Here is a 21,547-nt window from a genome sequence, read left to right as displayed (position 1 = left end):
AAGTCTGAGCACTGCCCTCTATTCCTGGGATGTTTATGAACCCAGCCCACAGGTGCGCAATTAGTATTCCTGCCAAAATCAGGTACACACTGCTCATATACACCTGTGTCACAGGGTCGCATCTCCACATATCCTCCCCCCTTGTTTCGCACCGGAGGGAGAAATACAAAACCCTTCTTCTTAAAGGGGCACCCCACCCCCTTTTTTCCCTGGTATGCTTCCATGCGGACTTCTTCGTAATTTTTGGGAGCTTACATTTCTTCTCACCTCCCCCCAGATCTACTCTCCCAAGACTGTAGTGGTCCTACTACGGCATCTGTCTCAACTTTACCCAGCACTTTTTGGGTTTCAGGTTCGCCGATACCTGCGTGGTTATTCTGGCAACCGCTTTATCAAAAATTACCCAGTTCAAAACCACCAGGAACTCTGGTCCCATTGCATGCTAGGACAGTGTCTGAGGAGGGACCACACACAGGGAAGCAGTTACGCTCTATGGGATCTTTCCACAGTTTCACATCGCTCCCTGTTGTCCAACATTCCATCAGCGACTGTTCTTGCACAACACTTTTTTCCACACCAGTTTTCACCATTTCTGTTACCGCTGGTATTTCCAATGCCTCTGCCTTGTCTAACAGAGCTCCAGAGTGCCTGTCATACACAAATCTTTGGATGAAGCAATCCAGCACACAGACAACTTTCCACATCAATACAAAACATTGCATAAAACGATTCAAGCATTTGCGATTTCTGCACAGTATAGCCTGCAATATCTAGCTCCAATCAGCCATACCCCATGGTACCAGTTCTCCAAACACAGGAGAGGACGGCAGGATATATACTGGCTGTACAATCCATGATGCTAACATTTCATTAAGCATGTCTGTCACAAAATACACATTTTCTCTTTTTTTCATTGTGGACACAATTTCCGCTGTGCGTTTACACTCGCTCGGACCTTCAGTCATGAGAGGATTCGTCTCTGCAACAACCCGTGCACCTTGGCCTATAGGCTGTTCTGCAAACAACTCTCTTGGCACAGCAGGCATAGCATCCACTACTCTTTTAGCCGCAAAAGCTTCATCCAGCATTGCCATTAGTCTCTTGGCCAAATCATCCCAGTAGGTATTGCTCTGTTGGACTACATCGTCCCAATGAGATCTAGACAGACCAAGAGGTTCAACAGCATCTGAAACACTGCTTGTCAGTTTTACACTGCTCAACATTAAACACATCACTTTATTTTATCCTGCATTGTGGCAACACATTTTCAACCACACGATGTTGCTGTACCCCATCCTCATCAGCATGAACAGATGGAGTTTCATTGCAGACCTCAAGCTTTTTAACTTTAACAATTTCCTCCCCACTGAACAGGGCACTGCAGCAAGGCAAGTCCTTTTTAGCACAAACAGGGGATCTCCCATTTTGGGTCACTTCCACTCCTGTGTGCACAGTCACATAATCAGTCTCTCTCACCCAGTCTGCAGACTTGGAATTACAGGCGTAGCTAGGGGCAACCGCTCTCCTCTTGAGCTTCCAGTCAGCCTGTTGCTTTCTCCTGCTGTATTACCCCATGCGGTTACTGGGTGCAATGAAAGACTCTCTGGCTTCTCAGCCCTCTTTGTGGGAACAGTGAACCACCTCTTCATAGGAGCCCCACCATCCAGATGACTTTTCTAGGGCATCCCAGCCCTCTTTGTGGGAACAGTGAGCAACCTCCTCATAGCAGCCCCACCATCCAGACGATACTTCGTCTCTGGTTACCATGGGAGACCGCATTCTCTCTGCAGAGCTTCTCCAACTGGCTGTAACAGTTCCTCTTGAGCCCACCAGCCAGGACTCTCATAAGGATCATTCCACCATAGGTCTCACGATCGACCTCGACTTTGTTGCTACGGGCAACATGCATCTTTGCAGCAACAGATGAACAGTTCCTTCAGAAAAAAGGTTTTTGGTACTGTCTCCTTACAGCTGGGACACAGCTCCCATCACTTTGCTTCACACAGCAACACCAATACACACAGTCTGACACTCACTGTTTCCAGCATGCAAGGATCTGGAACAGCGCCATTCATGCCCGCATTCTCCACCAATTGTGACAATCCGGAGTGATTAGGTTCAAGTGGTGCATGCAGTTTTCCCAAAACGTGCCACTCCAGACTGCGTTTTTTAGGGCATGGCAGCCCACTTATTTAAAAGGTAACGAAAAAGTTCAAACAGTAATCATCCCTCGCGGGGGGGGGGGGGGGGGGTTTCCACCATCACTGTATAAACAAACTATAGCCTCCTGCTGTTTTGATTGCGGGCCACATCTGCCTGCTACAGACGTGCACACACAGGCTGCCACCTGCAGTCTTAGACTCCAAAACCCCCTGTCTTTCTCATGGAGCCATCTAAATGTATGTATGTATGTATGTATGTATGTATGTATGTATGTATGTATGTATGTATGTATGTATGTATGTATGTATATATACACAGTGGGGGCAAAAAAGTATTTAATTAATTAGCCATCAATTGTGCAAGTTCTCCCACTTAAAAAGATGAGAGGCCTGTAATTGTCATCATAGGTATACCTCAACTATGAGAGACAAAATGTGGAAAACAAATCCAGACAATCACATTGTCTGATTTTTGAAAGAATTTATTTGCAAATTATGGTGGACAGACCTGTATCTTCTTCTTTAAGGCTCGATTCACACCTATGCATGTTGCTTTTGAGCGTTTTTGGAGGTTTTTTTTTCATGCTTGCCGCGTTTTTGAGCCGCGTTTTAGCGGCGTTTTTGCCGCGTTTTTGCCGCGATTTGCGTTTTTTTTTTTTTTTTTTTTTTTCATTTTTTTTTACAGTCTTACAAAAAAATTACAAAAAAAAAAAAAAAAAAAAAAACGGCAAAAACGCACCAAAAACGCACCAAAAACGCTGCAAAAAAGGTGCACTTGCGTTTTTGATGCTTGTCCATTGAAAACCATTACATGCAAAACGCTGCATTTTGCATGAGAAAAAGTCCCCGACCCTTTCCAAAAACGCGGAGATACAAAAAAGCATTGATGTGAACATGTTCCATAGGAACCCATGTTAAAAAATTCCCGTGCATTTCTGCAAAATGCATCAAAAAACGCGCTAGTGTGAATGGGGCCTAAGAGGCTCCTCTGTCCTCCACTCATTACCTGTATTAATGGCACCGGTTTGAACTTGTTATCAGTATTAAAAAAAAAAAAAAAAAAAAAAAAAACACACCACACACGACACCTGTCCACAACCTCAGACAGTCAGTCACACTCCAAACTCCACTATGGTAAAGACCAAAGAGCTGTTGAAGGACACCAGAAACAAAATTGTAGACCTGCACCAGGCTGGGGAGACTGAATCTGCAATAGGCAAGCAGCTTGGTGTGAAGAAATCAACTGTGGGAGCAAGAATTAGAAAATGGAAGACATACAAGACCACTTATAATCTCCCTTGATCTGGGGCTCCACGCAAGATCTCACCCCGTGGGGTCAAAATGATCACAAGAACTGTGAGCAAAAATCCCAGAACCACACGGGGGGGGGGGGGGGGGGGGGGACTTAGTGAATGACCTGCAGAGAGCTGGGACCAACGTAACAAAGGCTACCATCAGTAACACACTACGCCGCCAGGGACTCAGATCCTGCAGTGCCAGACGTGTCCCCCTGCTTAAGGCAGTACATGTCCGGGCCCATCTGGAGGTTTGCTAGAGAGCATTTGGATGATCCAGAAGAGGATTGGGAGAATGTCATATGGTCAGATGAAACCAAAGGATGACTTTGCAATGAAATTACAACAGGACTTTGGCCAAAATGAATCACGCATCTCAGAATTAAATTTTTTATTTTCGGGCCTTACTAAGTGGTTGGAAAAGAAGTCACTTCTTCATTGGCACATTAAAAGCTTTGAGGAATACATTAGGGATGATCTAAACCCCCTAGGCCTACGAGTACAAATCTTCCCATCATTTGATAATGTAGACTCTACATTCAAAATGGCATGGGAGAGCAATTTAAAAAACTGCTCTAGTACAATGATGAAACTCCTAATTGAAGAGTATCAAAAATGGTTAATTGATATCAACTGTAACATTGACAAAATCTATTCCAGGATTAAACCACTACAGGCTCATCCGGCATTTCAGGAGTTAAATGATAAAAAAAAAAAAAAAAAACCTTCTTAAGACTCATATTGAATTGCTTAACAAATCTATTCTTACTAAAAAAGGAGCTCAAATATATGAGAGATAAACAAGCCTTCGATGAAGGAAGAGCTTATAAGTGGTTTTCTAAAAATCTCAAACCAATTAACAAAAGGAGGCCCACGCAAACTAAAGTCGACACAGAACACCTCACACACACAGATGTATCAGATAATTCATCTCTGTCCTCTATGGCATCTTCCCGATCCTTTAAAAATAAACGTATGAGACAACCTAAATGGGGACGGGACAGTGATAACTCCTCCACATTAGGCACCAAAAAACGTCCACCTAAACACCACACTGATGCGTCCTCTTCAGCTGTCAGAAATGACCCAGCTCCACAAGATGTGGTGGAGGTTGGCGCGGGGGCAGGACCGACAGCTGGAATGGATGCATGCCCTCCTACCACTCCCAAATTTCCAACTATGTTTTTCCCCAAGAATCAGGGAAACTTCCCCACTCTCACGTCTCGGCTGCCACTTTAGCACCTCACCACTCCACCAATCTCAACGTTGCTAATCTTTCCGCCCACCCCCCTCACACTAGATGAAATCTTGGTTCTTTCCAAGGGCCTTACTTTTGTTCCAACCAATAAAATGGACAAATTCGAAGTGATCAAAGATCTTCACCTTTATACACGCTAACTCCTTTTAAAAAGTATGTTCGATAAGACCAAACCCAACATGGAGGGTTTTCGAACCCTGAGTGAAAGGCAACTGGATAACCTAAACTCGTTACTCGAGGAGAGTGAACCCAAAGATCTTATTGATACTATTGATCTAGAAGCCCTCGTCACGGGTGTAATGACCTCTGGAGAAAGCGCCCCAAAAAAAAAAAAAAAAAAAAAAAACACCCCACACCATCTTCACTATATCCTGCACCCAGCTCTAACCAGGGTGTATCTACATTCCTAAAAATGACTCAAGAAATTAGAAACCTAAAACCTATATCCCCCCCATTTCGGATAATCTTACCAAAAATGAGAAAGCTGCCCTCCAAAATTTGCTTAATAATCATGAAATCACCATAAAGGCATCAGACAAAGGGGGAGTATAGTTTTGATGGACAATGACAAAAATACAGCCATATGTGCATGAAAATCTTAAGCAACCGGGATTGGTACCGCCCAGTTGGTCCAGATGTCGTTGAAGGGTTTAAAAATAAGTTTTATGCATTTGTGGATGAGGCATTCCAAAATAAGGTTATCTCTAGACAAACCCTTGATTTCATCCGTACTCCCCATCCGAGGTTAGCAACCTTCTACTCTCTTCCTAAGATCCACAAACATACCAGTGACCCTCCATGGAGACCCATAATTTCAGGCAATGGTGCCATCACGGAAAACTTGTCACGCCTTGTAGACGAGCACATCAGACCCTTTGTTCTCTCCATACTCTCCTATATACGTGATACCATTCATTTGCTACAAATTATTGAGGGTGTACAAATCTCAGAGGGTTGCATGCTTGCCAGCATTGATGTGGAAGCACTATGTAGTTCGATGCCTCACTCCAAGGGGCTTGCTTGCATGCAAAGGATCCTCTCACAGACCAGCCATCACGAAAGCTCTTTTAAATGACTTCATACTATTATCCTTGGAATATATTCTAAAACATGTTTTTTCTTTCGATGATCGACTTTTCCTCCAGGTGCAGGGCGTGGCCATGGGCACCTGTTGTGCCCCTGGTTACGCCAATCTGTACCTGGGGGAGTGGGAGTGAACCATTTTCTGCGACGAGGATCTCTATGTACCTGTGCCACATGTGGCACAGGCACATAGATGACATTTTCGTGGTCTGGGATGGACCACCTAAACTACTGGATGACTGTCTGCTAGCCCTAAACCAAAATGAATTTAATCTTAAGTTTACCATAATTTCTGACCCTTCTAAGATCACTTTTTTGGATGTGGAAATATTCAAGAATGACACAAACATGTTATCTTGTAAACTGTACAGGAAAACTACCACAGGCAACACCATTCTTCATTCATCCAGCTTCCATCCCAGACCCCTTATTCAATCCATCCCCTATGGACAATACTTAAGGATCAAGCGTAATTGACTCAGATTTCAAACGAGAAGCCAACAACTTGAAAAGGCGCCTCTTGGAAAGAGGTTATAGCCATAAAAGCCTCAAGAAGGCCTTTAAGCGGGCAGATAACATTAAGAGACACGAATTGTTGAGTATTAAAAACAAATCCCCAGAGACCCACAGCCGGATCATTACCACATATTCCAATGATCACTTATCATTCAGACAAATTTGTAGAAAATATTGGCATCTCCTCACATCTGATCCCACTGTGGGACCCTATGTACCCCCTACCCAACTTAACATACAGACATGCCACCTCTTTAGGTGACCTTTTGGTCAAAAGCGAATTTCAGGGATCGGAGACCCACGTAAGACTTTGGGAACATTTCCGTAAGGCTCATGTACATACTGCAAATACATGGACGCTAGAAGGAATATATACCTGCCCAATGGACTGCGCTTTATGCCCAAACATTTTTCCAACTGCCAGGCGAGTGCAGTTGTCTATTTATTGCTATGCAGCTGCAAAACCGTACAGAAATGATGGCAACGATTATATCGCCACATCAAGGCTATGCAAACTAGCAACCCTGATGTACCTCTGGGAAGACATGGATTACAAACTCACAATGGCATTTGCCTTAAGATCAAAGTATTGGTATTGGATCGAATACACCCTGGCACCCGTGGAGCAGATCTTGACAAACTCCTCCTTCAACGGGAGCTTAGGTGGTTATTCCATCGAAATGCCACCTCGCCCCCTGGCCTCAATGAGGCCTTTAGTTTTAGGTCCTTCTTACCAGGCTTCACTTCAGGCTCCTTTGACAAAGACATGTAATTCTACTCCTTATTCCCTTTTTTCCTTGTTTCTCTCCTTTCCCCCTTTCAATCATGACAGTATGTTTTTGTGTATGAATGAGCACATGCACCCTTCTTTTGTACGCCAATTTTATAGGTTTTTTGCCTATTGTCATTACAAGTGAATGTCATATTATATTGATTGCATTATAGTATCATCTGTTTTATTTATTAGAGATACTGCATAAACAAGAGACTCAATTGTTCAGATGGCAACCGATTGCCTCGGAAAAGACCTTGCTGTACCTACACCTTTTTTACTTTGTATGGTGTTCGGGGTGGCTTGCTCTTGGTGGTACACCGAGGCTCCCCGACACGGGGGGGGGCCCCCCCCCCCCATCGGTGGCACTATGTGCCACCCTTGGGGCCGCTCCCCTATAGGGTTGCATCAGCGAACGCTTCTTTGGAGACAGTAGTCCTCCACACATGCGCACTGGGCATCTCCAGCGCCCAGTGCATCCGCCCACCTCCATGTCGGTGGCCGTGTCAACATCTAACGTCATCGCGCTAGGCGTGGTGACGACGGATCCACCGGGGGATCCCTGCAGGAGATGAATACGGGGATTGAGCCGGCGGTGCGAGTGATCTGGGGAGGCGCCAGTTGATGATCCCCAGTGCCTGCCTCTCGCCTTCTCCTCCCCCTACTTCTAGTAACTAATTGCACTACTAATTTTCTTGATTTGCCGCCCCCCCCCCCGGGTCCCTGGGCATATATATTCCTGCTGCTAATAGCACCACTTGCTGCACAGCCAGGAAACGCCAGAGACTCCTGAGAGCATGTTCTGACACCTGCATTACAGGTAATGCAAACACCGTATTGAACTCTTGCCATGCCTCTATGGCAATATGTTAATTTTACTTTTTATGGGCCATGGTTTGTTTTGCCCTTATGGTTACATCCTGTAATATTTCTAATAGATACCCGTCTCCGGATTCTTTTGGGGTATCCCCGTGAGCACTGTTGAACTGCTTCAGGGCAATTTGTCTCCATTTATCTCAGCTGCAATTAACTCGGCCTGCATCTCACATACATGAGATTGATTCCATAAGATACACCAATTAAGCTTTGAGGTACAGCTTAGTAAACACCCCTGGCCTGACGTTTCATCTACTGACGTGCATTGTTGCAAAATTTGAATATACATCTGTAAGTAGAAAAGATATTATCTGTCCATCTTTTGCATGTGCCATACTATTACTATGCTAAAATCAGTTGTTTGTAAACTACTTACTTCAAATATTGATATATTACTCCGTTCCCTTTTTCTCAGTAGAAATGGAATAGCCTGCTTTTCTAGAAACCCTGAAGAAGGAACTATACAAGTCAAAAATATTCCTTTTTGTCTTCCAAAACATGTTGGTGATCCAAGTTTAGCAGTTGTTTCTATCCTTCATTGAGATGCATCATTGCTTTTATATTTACATTGTTACATTTACATACTTCGTATTAATAAAGTGAACAGATTTTTTACATATAATTTGGGTGTACCCTAATTTGCAATTTTCTCTGTGTCCGCATTATCCTTGGGACCTAATCTTTTTCCACAGATGAAACCAAAGTAGAACTGTTTGGTAGAAACACAACTCGTCGTGTTTGGAGGAGAGAGAGAATGCCGAGTTGCAAACAAAGTACACCATACCTACTGTGAAGCATGGGGGGTGGCAACATCATGCTTTGGGGCCGTTTCTCTGCAAAAAGAAGAGGACGGGACGACTGATCCGTGTACATGAAAGAATGAATATGGCCATCTATCGTGAGATTGAGTGCAAACCTCCTCCCATCAGCAAGGGCACTGAAGATGAAACGTGGCTGGGTCTTTCAGCAGGACAATGATCCCAAACACACCGCCTGGGCAACGAAGGAGTGGCTTCGTAATAAGCATTTCAAGGTCCTGGAGTGGCCTAGCCAGTTTCCAGATCTCAACCCCATAGAAAACCTTTGGAGGGAGTTGAAAGTCCGTGTTGCCCAGCGACAGCCCCAAAATATCACTGCTCCGGAGGAGATCTGCATGGAGGAAAGGGCCAACATACCAGCAACAGTGTGTGACAACCTTGTGAAGACTTACAGAAAACATTTGACCTCTGTCATTGCCAACAAAGGATATATAACAAAGTATTGAGATGAACTATTGATAGACAAAATACTTATTTTCCACCATAATTTGCAAATAAATTCTTTACAAATATTAGATAGATAGAGATATATATATCTGGATTTGTTTCCACATTTTTTCTCATAGTTGAGGTATACCTATGATGACAATTACAGGCCTCTCTCATCTTTTTAAGTGGGAGAACTTGCACAATTGATGGCTGACTAAATACTTTATCTTCACCCCAAGGGTGGGCGTAGAGTGGGTATCTAGTTTTATAAGATGTCCGAGCAGAAGTTCTCCTCTCCCTCCCCACAGTCTTCTGGGACACATCACAGGTCCCATAAGACTGCAAGACCATTCACAATGTGCAGAGTGGCTTGCACATGCTCAGTGGGCAGCTGGCTGTGAAGCTGCAAGCTGTCACAGCCAGGTTCCCACACTTAAGATGCCAATGCCAGGAGCCCGAAGGCTAGTGAAAAACTAGCCCAGGTGAGGATAGCGCTGGATCCATGGACAGGTAAGTGTCCTGTTCTGAAAAGTCAGCAGGTACACGATTTGTAGCTGCTAACTTAATATTTTGTTACAGAGTGGAGAACAGCTTTAACTCAAAGTTCCTTCTATTGCTCTCACCCCAGCACGCCAACAACCCCAATCTCCAAACCCCTTATTTTGCTGCTTTGACCTGACTTCCTGTTAGAGGGTGGCTACGTTCATTCTCCATGGTCCCACTGTATATAGGAATGTAGCCACACTCTCTCGATATGAAGTGTGCATAGAGCAGTGCACATGACCGCAACAAACATACACTGCTTGTTCCAAACAAATGGAACCGAGGTTGGAAAAGGAAAGGCTTGGGAGCTCATGGGAGGACATTACAAGGAGGCAGAAAAAAAAAAAAAAAAAAAAAAAAAAAAGAAGTATCTGGAATGACAAGTTTGCTAACAATTTGTAGCCCTATTGAAATTTTTTATTTATTTTTTTTTTAAATAAAATCTGCCCGAGGTGGTTATGCCATAATATGGTAGCGTGAACCACACATTAGCACATTATGACAGCCTTACTTGTGAAACAGAGCCAGAGCCATCCAGTGTTGAGCTGTCACCGTTCCATCTTCTCCCAGTATTCTACGTACAGTGTAGGACCATAGATAATAAAGGCTCCCTGGGCTCAGACAGCCATTGAGAAGCAGATAGCAAAAGAATAAAAACCAGTAGCAGACTGCCAGCAATGGGTCCTTTCACACCTATGCAGCTTCCTTGCTGTAGTACATTTGGAACGCAACAGTGCTGGAGCCCATCTTGCAGCCTAGATATGGCAACGTCGGAGTTTAAACAAGATACAAGGGTTAAATTCTTGTCAATTTTGGGGGGGGAATATGGAATAAGGCTCTCGCAGTCCTCATATACATTGCATGCGATGTCGTGCAAATGCAGCCCAGGTCGCACTGGCTGAGGAAGCCTGCAGGAGCTAGTAACCATTATAGTGCTGTGGTCTTTGGAGGAGAGCTGGCTCAGTGGTAGTAGCAATTTTAGTGAGATCCTGTCAGAATTTCATTTTAGAGCTTGTCAGTCCACTTTTTTTAAGAAAGAAAGTTCAACAGAAAACTCATCCACGCAGGGGTTTTCACCATCAAAACATGTTAAAGATAAATGCTGTAAAGACACCCCATTCCCTCTTCAAAATCGTTGCTGCTTTTTTCACTGGTTTCTTAGATCACCTCACCCTACTCCCTGGCCTCTCAAAAAGGGACTCTTCCGGCAGTCCGGGCTATCTCTGAGACCTCCAGATTCCCAGTCATCTGGATTCTCTTAGTCCTCTCGACTTCCTCAGCCCTATGGCCAAAAAGGGGCCCCCAAGAGTGCACACCCTGCATGTCTCCAGTAGGACCTGTGTACAGGATTGGAGGCTTCTTCCCACCCAAACTCTTTGAAGCCTCTTCTCTCTAGACCAGGGGTCGGGAACCTATGGCTCGCGAGCCAGATGTGGCTCTTTTGATGGCTGCATCTGGCGCACAGACAAATCTTTAATAAAAAAAAAAAAATTATTAAAACGTTAAAAATATAAAGACATTCTCATGTATTTCAATCCATTCACTTCCTAACGCTCATGTTCATGGCTGCAGGTAGGGATGGGCTTTATGTTCGGGTGTTCGCGGCAAATTACGAAAGCCGCTGAACACCCTTTAAAAGTCTATGGGAGAAAATCAAAAGTGCTAATTTAAAAGGCTTATATTTATGGTATTATCATAAAAAGTGTTTGGGGACCTGGGTCCTGCCCCAGGGGACATGTATTAATGCAAAAAAGTTTTAAAAACGTCAGTTTTTTCGGGAGCAGTGATTTTAATAATGCTTAAAGTGAAACAATAAAAGTGTAATATTCCTTTAAATTTCATACCTGGGGGGTGTCTATAGTATGCCTGTAAAGGGGCGCATGTTTCCCCATGTTTAGAACAGTCTGACAGCAAAATGACATTTCTAAAAGGAAAAAAAGAAAGTCATGTAAAACTACTATCGCTAGCGCCGGCTATAATGTATGGTCGGCCCGGTAATACACATAACACATAAAAGTTCATTGATAAAAAAAACGGCATGGAATTCCCCCACAGGGGAACCCCGAACCAAAATTAAAAAGCGTGGGGGTCCCCCCAAAAATCCATACCAGACCCTTATCCGAGCATGCAATCTGGCAGGCCGCAGGAAAAGGGGGGGGGGGGGGAGAGACAAGAGAGCACCTCCCCTCCTGAACTGTACCAGGCCACATGCCCTCAACATTGGAAGGGTGCTTTGGGGTAGCCCCCCAAAGCACCTTGTCCCCATGTTGATGGGGAGAAGGGCCTCATCCCCACAACCCTTGCCCGGTGGTTGTGGGAGTCTGCGGGCAGGGGGCTTATCGGAATCTGGAAGCCCCCTTTAACAAGGGGGCCCCCAGATCCCGGCCCCCCTCTTCACAAAAAAAAAAAAAAAAACACACAAGAGACGGTTTTTGATAAGTCCTTTATTAATTTCTTCTTCCATCTTCTGGTCTTCCTTCGGTGTTGTTCTTCCTCCGCTCTTCTCGTCCCGTATCCTCCTCCAGCTTCTTCTCCGCTCCGTCCCCACGATCTGCCTCGGTGGGAGTCCTCCTCCGTGTGATGCTTTTTATATAAAACGGAGGGCGGGGGCCACCCGGTGACCCCGCCCTCCTCTGATGCACGGGGACTTCCCTGTGGCTTTCCCCGTGTTGTCAGAGGGGGCAGGGTCATCCGTTTACATAATCGGGTGACCCCGGGGTTCCCCTTAAAATCAGGTCTGGTATGGATTTTGAGGGGGACCCCGACACCATTTTTTTTTTTTTTTTTTTGGGGGGGGGGGCAGGGTTCCCCTTAATATCCATACCAGACCTGAAGGGCCTGGTATGGAATTTAGGGGGACCCCACGCATTTTAATTTTGGTTCGGGGTTCCCCTGTGGGGAAATTCCATGCCGTTTTTTATCAATGAACTGTTGTGTATTGCCGGACCGACCATTCATTTTAGCCGGCGCTAGCGATAGTAATTTTACATGACTTTTTTTCCTTTAGAAATGTCATTTTGGAATATTACACTCATTGTTTCACTTTAAGCATTATTAAAATCTTTTTTTTTCTTTTTTTTAATTTTGCGCCCCTTTAAGACATACTACCGTTAGCAACAGCATAACAACGTTATTAAAAAGAATTTAGAGGTCAGGTCATGTTCGGCAACTTTGCCGTATTTCTTTGTTCAGGTGTTCTTTATTAAGGGATAAATCACAGATTGTTAAAAAAAAAAAAAAAAAAAGAAAAAAGAATTCAGACTTTTTTTTTTTCAGACATTGTACTTTAAAAAGTGTTGGTCTTACATAAAATGCACACATTTGTATTTAGTTTTAAACATATTGTATGGCTCTCACGGAATTACAATTCAGCCAAAAAGGTTCCCGACCCCTGCTCTAGACCCTGATCAGGGATTACAAGACCTGGAGAAAGCTGAAAGCCCAGTCTTCACCGCTCAGATGCAACACTCTGGAGTCCCTCAAGCTGTATCTTTGAGGACCCTGTGTGTCTTCTGCCTATACTCACACAGTCACAGAGCCTATAACTGTCACAGGTGCTTACTGCAAGGGTCATTTTGTAATTCCCTGCATTTGGATTTAAACTAAACCAGTTTCTTTGCTCTGCATACACTTTAGCCTATTTCTAGATTTTGTGTGGATGGAGACAGAGATTATACATGTGTTAATGTTTCTCAATACTTATTTTTTTCAGTTTTGAAGCCAAGGCCTGTGCTCATCCAGGATCTGACCTTTCTCTGCTGCAGATTTTTTTTTTTTTTACCCCCCACACTTTCACTTACAAGTCCCCTCCCTACCCTACAATTTCCCAGTAAAATGAAAAGCAGCACAAGGATAAACTCATGTTTGTCTTTCTGCTCTCTTACCAGGGCACACCTTGCCCTGCAACACAACTGATTGGTTTCTTGTACAGATTTTCCCTCTCTCTCCAAGTCCTGCTATATATAAGAAAAAAAATAGTTAACTATATTTATGGTTACAGAGTTGCATTATAAAGTGCCTTTTATATCTGTTCTTCTTTAATATGTATCCAAGTGACATTTTTTTGTATGTTTTGAAAGGGTTAGACCCTCATGACGTTTTAATTTCTGTCTGTCTGTGAACCCATTGGGGAGATTCACCCCTTTATTTGCATGGTGACAAAATGTTGTCGAAATCTAGATTTTTCCATTTATCCTTAGAACAAATAGTAAGGGCAATTCTTCCAATTGGGACACCCGTTCAGGGACAACTGTTTAACTTTAGCCCCTTCACACAGGTGCCTCCGTGTAGCGGATTCCACTCTGCTGTTCAGAGCAGACAGACATAGTCCCACTCTCCTTTATGGGGAAATCAAATGGAAAAGGACTGCCTGTGCGTTTCCATCCTATCCGATCTGCCGGCTGGACAGAAAACAGGATCACAATCCATCTATTTTTTGCAAGCAGGAACGGATCGGATGCGGGGTGTTAGCTGACATTTACTGCTCCATAGGAGAGACTGGATGGGCCTAAGCGGACAGCCCGTATAAAAGGGCCCTTTGGAGATTTCCCCTCTAACTTCCTGTTGCATCCCCAGGAAATTAAGAGACAAAATTTCCCCAATGGTATACAGACATCAGTGTCTACAGGAATTGCTCTGCATGAGGAGGTTTCAATTTCTTTCCATAGTGCAGTCAGTGTGGGTGGTTTTCCACAGTACTTTACATCCTTAAGGGTGGGTTCACACTTGAGAACGCAGCGGCTCACAGCAGAAGTCCAGTGCATCTCCATTCACCGTTTCAGGTCTAATTTCAGCCCAAATTTTGGGCTGAATTCAAACCCGAAACAGTTCAAAAGACGCACAGGGCTCCTGTGCAATTCACACCGGAGCCGTTGTGGAGATGCGTAAACCGGCTCCATAGGGAGCCGGTCACAATCTTCTGCTATGCGAGCTGGATGCGGTAAAATGCACATCCAATCCACACTGGTGTGAACCCAGCCATAGTGTTATCCACAGATAGATATCGAAAGGTGTTAAGTTCAGGGAACATGGGGGGGATTCAACAGCACCTCTACGTCCTATCCAACATCCGGGCCGAATGTCATCGAGATATGCTCTCACGTCTCGGTGGTAGTGAGGTGGTGCACCATCATGCTGGAAGTAAAATTGTTAAACCAATTTGTGAATGCTCTTTATATTAATGTGTTACTAAACCCAAGACACTGCATTCACTATATCTGGGCTTCCACAGTACATGGAAATGCAATTCTTTTAGTAAACAACTACTGCTAAATACCTTTTCTCATCAGCAGTATATAGCAGTCTTGTGACTTCTATCAGTGTCTGGTTAAAGGATAAGTTCACCTTTTTACAAAAAATAATAAATGCACTTCATTTGCAGAAAAAAAAAAAAAAAAAAGTGCATTTATTATTTTTTGTTGCACGAGCCTGAGATCACTGGTTCCATGCAGGTCTCCTGCAGATCTGTCAGCGTATCGTGTATCTCGTGCAAGAAAGCCAATACATTCTGACAAGAAGAATCAATCTACTACCACAGCGCCCTGGTAATTGAGTGGTGCTGTCTGATCTACAGCTATTACCCCCTGTTCGAGTTCCAGTAATGACCCGGCTTGCCCTGACCTTGCTTGAACGTCACCTGCCCTAACCTTGGCCCGTCTATGGATTTGCTTTGCCTTCTGTCTAATTCTACTTGCCGACTTCCGCTTGTATCCTAACCATTCTCTGCCTACTGTTTAAACCTGTATCTGACCATCTCTTGCTGACCTGGCTCATCTGACCTTGCATCCAGTTATCCACCTGTCCTGCTTGCTACCTGGCCCCTGCGGGTCCTGCACTTGCTACCCATGCTACCTGTCTGCCCAATCAGGGCAACGCTGTCTCTGCTGCCAACTGCGATCTGACCCGTCTCTGGCGACACACCTGCTACCCACTGCCGCGGCTGAAGGACATCTTACAGGCACTCATACCTTGCCATGCTCTCACGGCCACTGTTGCAACATCAGTGGTCTAAGAGACGGGGCTATACGAAAGACCTCTCTCCTTTTTAAAACACAATGATTAACCCCTTAGGTTCCACAGTGAGTATACCAAGCATGCTTTACTGCATATACAGACCGATTTTACTGTTGTAGGTTTAGTAACACTTTAAAGCGGAGTTCCATCCAAAAGTGGAAGAAATTCAGCTTTAACCACTTCTCGCCCGCAGTCAAATGATGGCTGGGCGGTGCGGCTCTCGTTCTGGGTGGATGTCATATGACAGCTTCCCAGAACAGCTGCGCCGTGTTGCTAGGACACGTGCGACCCCGATCTGTGTAAAGAACCACGGTCGTGGCTCTTTAATCATGTGATCGGCTGTTTCCATTCACAGCCGGTCACATGTAAACACGGAGATACCGGTAACAGGCACTCCTCGCCTCACACTGACAGAGTGTGAGAAGAGGAGAGATGATCAGCGGCATCTTCCCACAGGGGACAGCTAGGGTTGTAATCAGGGCACTGATCATCAGTGCCCTGATTACAATTAAGTGCCCACTAGTGCCAGAACTGTGTGCCCACCACTGCCAGCTAATGCTGCCCCATCAATGCTGCCTGTGCCACCTATCAGTATGGCATATTCGTGCCTCCTCGTCAGTGCCCATAAGTGCCACCTTATCAGTGCAGCCTATCAGTGAAGGAGAAAAATTACCCATTTACAAAATTTACTGACAGAAACTAAGAAAAACTTTTTTTTTTAAAGGAAAAAAAATAAATAAAAAAACCCAGGAGTGATTAAATACCACCAAAAGAAAGCTCTATTTGTGTGAAGAAAATGATAAAAATTTCACATGGTTACAGTGTAGTACGACCGCTCAATTGTCAAAGTGTGACAGCGCTGAAAGCTGAAAAATGGCCTGAGCAGGAAGGGGGTATAAGTGCCCTGTATTGAAGGACTTCTCACCGCCTTACATGCCACATTTCCTATGTCTTTTTTTTGGGGCTAATTTTGACAGGTATCCAGCTCCCACTTCCGATTGGGCCGCCTAGGCAACTCAAGCGGAAGTTCTTCTTCTCTCCCCCTCCCTCCAATCTTCTGGGACATGTCACAGCCCCCATAAAATTGACTCACGCTGTGAAGCTGCAAGCAGTCACAGCCGGGTGCCCACACTTGTGATGCCGGTACTAGGGAGAGAAAAAGGGGTTCAAGTGGCGCCAATCGCTGGATCGTGGGACAGGTGTGAGTTTATTCAGGCTGGGTTCACACTGCCGTGCGGAGCGGCTCACAGAAGGGGTCCGGGGATCCGTGTTCACCATTTCAGATATGATTTCGGTCCCAATTTCTGGCCGAATTCAAACCAGATGCACAGAACTCCTGTGCTATTCGTTCCGGCAATGTGTGATTTAGCTCGATAGAGATCCGGTCACAACCTGACATGTGAATTGGATGGGGGGGGGGGGGGGGGGGGGTTGGGGGACACGACCTGCATCCAATTCGCAATAACGTGAACCCAGCCTTAAAGTCAGCAGCTACACTTTATGTAGCTACTGACTTTTAATAAAACACAAAAATGACTGAAGCACTGTTTTAAAGGTCTCAAGAACGACTGACAAGATCAGATTCCCCGTTTTTTTTTTTTTATGTTCCCGACACTGGCCTACCTCTCGAAGACCTTATATATGATTTAGCCCTGGCTCACACTGCCGCGAGAATTCAAAGTTGCATGACAAGTCATGCCCCATTAACTGCAAATGGAACCGGTCTAATCGGTGCGACTCAAGTCGCTCTCTGACTTAGAAAAAGTTCCTACACCACTTTTGTGACGTCAATATGACTTGCGTTGACTTCTGTAAAAGAAGCGGTATGAAAGCCGCGATGATGTCACACATGGCTGTCAGATTGGAAGTTGCAGCGTGGCTCAGCGCGGAGTGCCTGGATGGATGGGAGTTGTAGTTCCGATTCTTTGCCAAGTGTTTTCTTCCATAACACACTAACAGGATCCTCTAACTTTATCCATGGACACAGTGACAAGGATTATGGGTGGTTTGGTGCCATGGTGTGATTTTCTATGACACAAGCAGGACATGCCCTCCTCCCTGATCAGTGTGTGGGCAGAGCAGGGACAGAGGACTGCCTAGGGAGGGATGCAGGAAGCTGGAATGGGTTGTCAGCACATTAGCCGGGGTTCTCACATGACATGTGTGTTCATTCTGTACCTCCAGAGGCCCCGCCGCTATTACCTTGTGTGGGTTGCGGCAATGCCTTCCTTGCCTCATACAGAGAAGCCAGCAGAGTCCGGAGAACGACACCTGATGCTGAGGATCGGAGGTGTGCCGGTGAACGCCTTCTGTACACAGCAGAGGACCATCCAGAGCTTCTCAGGTCACTTCTCTTCCTGTTCCCGGCCAGCCAACAGCTGAGCTCTCCCAGCCAGGCAGCGCCAATTAAAGAGAGAACAGACCAAAGCAATCGGCACGCCGAGCAATCGCACAGCACACACACAGTGACAGCACAGGCTTGCTGGTGGAGCTGGGCTGCTTTGCTACATTACAACCACGTGCAGGAATAAAGGAAGCCGCACAAAGATTGATTTTCTGCATTTCTGAATAATTAGCTACATTGTCATTTATACAGTACATCCAACTCTGACATGAGACACAGACACATCTCGGGGAAATGTTTGGAAGGAGACACTCCTCCTGTCCATAGGTGTGTGCACCCCAAAGCTCAAACACACATGCGTGTATACATATATATATATATAGCTATAGATCTATATCTATAGATAGATATAGACAGGGCTGGACTGGGACTAAAATTTGGCCCTGGACTTCATCCAAAACAGCCCACTTTAAGTTAGCAAACACACACAAAAACAGTATCCTGTGCACTTGTGCAAGAGTGACGTCATCACAGCCCGGCTTTCCACACAGCAGGAGCACGCAAACCCAGAAGGAAGATCGGGTGAAGGGGGAAGACCCCGGCAGCAGTGATAGCACAGTGCTGGAGGACTTTGCTTCTCTGGGTAGTGTGATCCCACTTCCCTCCACCTTTCACAAGTGGGATCACACTACCCAGAGTTTTTTTTCTTGCACTGGGACACTTTAGGGTCCTTTCACACAGGACGGATCTGTGATGATCCGCCCCGTGAACATCCGCTTGCTCAGCGGGGATCGCTCCGTGGAGGGTCGGTTCAGGTCCGCCTAAAAAACTGACAGGCGGACCTGAAGGGATCGTTCATGTGAAAGAGGCCTTACTCTTATTGCTTACATTGCATATTTTGCACATTTTTTTTCTCTGCACATTCGAAGAGACTAATTTGCACATTATTTTTCACTTTAATACCATGGACATGGTTTAGATGTAATGGTTTAGATGTAATTATAAGCATTGTTTATATATGATTTTTTTGCTGAAAATATTTTATGCACTTATTTTTTGCACATTTCAATAACCATTGACACTTTTGATGAACTTTTAGCTACGTTGGATTTAGCATATTGTTTGAATCATTATCAACACTGAATGGATTTTTGATGTTATTTTAGTTACGCCACATCCTTTGCTATATATTCAATGGCTCTGCATTATGCGGCTGTGCCGGGCCGGCCGGTTACCTGGATAGGTTTCTGCAGCACCGTCATCCTCTGGCCTCCTTCATCCTCTCCAGGGACCTCTCTGCCATTCGGCTGCTCTCAGGGCGTCACACGGGCGGCTGGCTCATTTAAACTCATAGCGACGGTTATCGCAGAGGTCGCTGGAGATGAGTTTTGCCAGACAAAGCCGAAGAGCTGTCGGAGAGGAGGAGGGGGGAAGTCGAGCTGTGACGGAAAAGGATGAGGGCGGGCTGGAGGTGGCCGAAGATGTGTGCAGTGTCCACGCTGAGTCCGGCAGTACAGCGTTGCTCAAATTAATGGCTGCACGAGTCATGCAGCCATTAATTTTACAGGCTGTCTGGCACTGAAATCGGCCCACTGAGCCATCGGCCCACCGGGAAACTCCCGATAGTCCCGATGGCCAGTACATGCCTGTATATAGATCTATATCTATCTATAGATATATAGATAGATATATATCAGTGGCGGCTGGTGCTCAAAATTTTTGGGAGGGGGCGCAAACAAACTGAAAAATTCTGAAAAAAAACATCAATTGCAGCCACTGTGCCATCAAACACAGCCACTGTGCCCATCAATTGGCACCACTTTGCCATCAAACGCAGCCACTATGCCAATTAAACGCAGCCACTGTGCCATCAATCGCAGCCACTGTGCCCTTCAAACACAGCCACTGTGTCCATCAAATGCAGCCACTGTGCCATCAATCGCAGCTACTGTGCCATTAAATGACACCACTGTGCCATCAAACACAGCCAATGTTCCCATCAATTGCCGCAACTGTGCCATCAAACGAAGCCACTGTGCCCATCAATTGGCGCCACTTTGCCATCAAACGCAGCCACTGGGTCCATCAATTGCCACCACTGTGCCATCAAACGCAGCCTCTGTGCCCATCAAACAGCCACTGGACCTATCAATTGCCACCACTGTGCCCATAAAATGCAGCCACTGTGCCACCAAACACAGCCACCGTGCCCCATCAAATGCAGCCACTGTGCCCATCAATTGTCGCCACTGTGCCCATCAAACGCAGCCACTGTGCCATCAAACACAGCCACTGTGCCCATCAATTGCCACCACTGTGCCCATCAATTGCTCCCACTGTGCCTATCATTTGCTCCCACTGTGCCCATCAATTGCTGCCACTGTGCCCATCAAACGCAGCCACTGTGCCCATCAATTGCTGCCACTGTGCCCATCAATTGCCACCACTATGCCCATCAATTGCCGCCACTGTGCCCATCAATTGCTCCCACTGTGCCCCATCAAACCCAGCCACTGTGCCATATCAAATGCTGCCAGTGTGCCCCCCGCTGGCCCGCCATCTGCACTTACCTGTCTTGGTGGGACAGCTCCTCAATGTCTTCTCCCGGCTGGTGCTCAAAATTTTTGGGAGGGGGGTGCAAACAAACTGAAAAATTCTGAAAAAAAACTATCAATTGCAGCCACTGTGCCAGCAATTGCAGCCACTGTCCCATTAAATGCCGCCACTGTGCCCATCAAATGCAGCCACTGTGCCCATCAAACGCAGCCACTGTGCCATTAAATGCAGCCACTGTGCCCATCAAACGCAGCCACTGTGCCCATCAATTGCCACCACTGTGCCCATCAATTGCTCCCACTGTGCCTATCATTTGCTCCTACTGTGCCCATCAATTGCTGCCACTGTGTCCATCAAACGCAGCCACTGTGCCCATCAATTGCCACCACTGTGCCCATCAATTGCCACCACTGTGCCCATCAATTGCTCCCACTGTGCCCATCAATTGCCACCACTATGCCCATCAATTGCCGCCACTGTGCCCATCAATTGCTCCCACTGTGCCCCATCAAACCCAGCCACTGTGCCATATCAAATGCTGCCAGTGTGCCCCCCGCCGGCCCGCCATCTGCACTTACCTGTCTTGGTGGGACAGCTCCTCAATGTCTTCTCCCGTCCTCCACTATGATTGGACGTCTGGTGTCCAAACACAGCGCCTGTCGTTTCAGCCAATCAGGTGATGGGTAACAGATTCGAGCACCTGATTGGTGGAGAGGTGGTTTAGTGTTAGGAAGCGAATATTCATTCGCTTTTCTAACACGGCTGAGTGACCTGCAAGCGCCAGGAATGGCGCTCGCAGGTCACCTTTTTTGACGCCTATTAGAGCCTATGGCTCTAATCAGATGCTTCAAAACCACCCCTCGCCACTGTAATTCAGGCACCA

General features: G+C 45.8%; 1 protein-coding gene across 3 annotated transcripts in view; it reads right to left on the bottom strand.

Moving 5' to 3' along the window:
* PIKFYVE (phosphoinositide kinase, FYVE-type zinc finger containing) overlaps positions 1-18,168 on the bottom strand; it is a 455,233-nt gene extending 437,065 nt beyond the window's left edge. For all 3 annotated transcript variants that reach the window (XM_073633422.1, XM_073633423.1, XM_073633424.1), the window contains exon 1: positions 17,967-18,168. The gene's annotated coding sequence lies outside the window, so the exon portion shown is untranslated. The remainder of the gene's footprint in view (positions 1-17,966) is intronic.
* Positions 18,169-21,547: the final 3,379 nt, after the last annotated feature.

The sequence above is a fragment of the Aquarana catesbeiana genome, linkage group LG06, assembly GCF_042186555.1.
Source record: "Aquarana catesbeiana isolate 2022-GZ linkage group LG06, ASM4218655v1, whole genome shotgun sequence".
Classification (NCBI taxonomy): Eukaryota; Metazoa; Chordata; class Amphibia; order Anura; family Ranidae; genus Aquarana; species Aquarana catesbeiana.
This window is presented reverse-complemented; position numbering and strand designations above follow the sequence as displayed.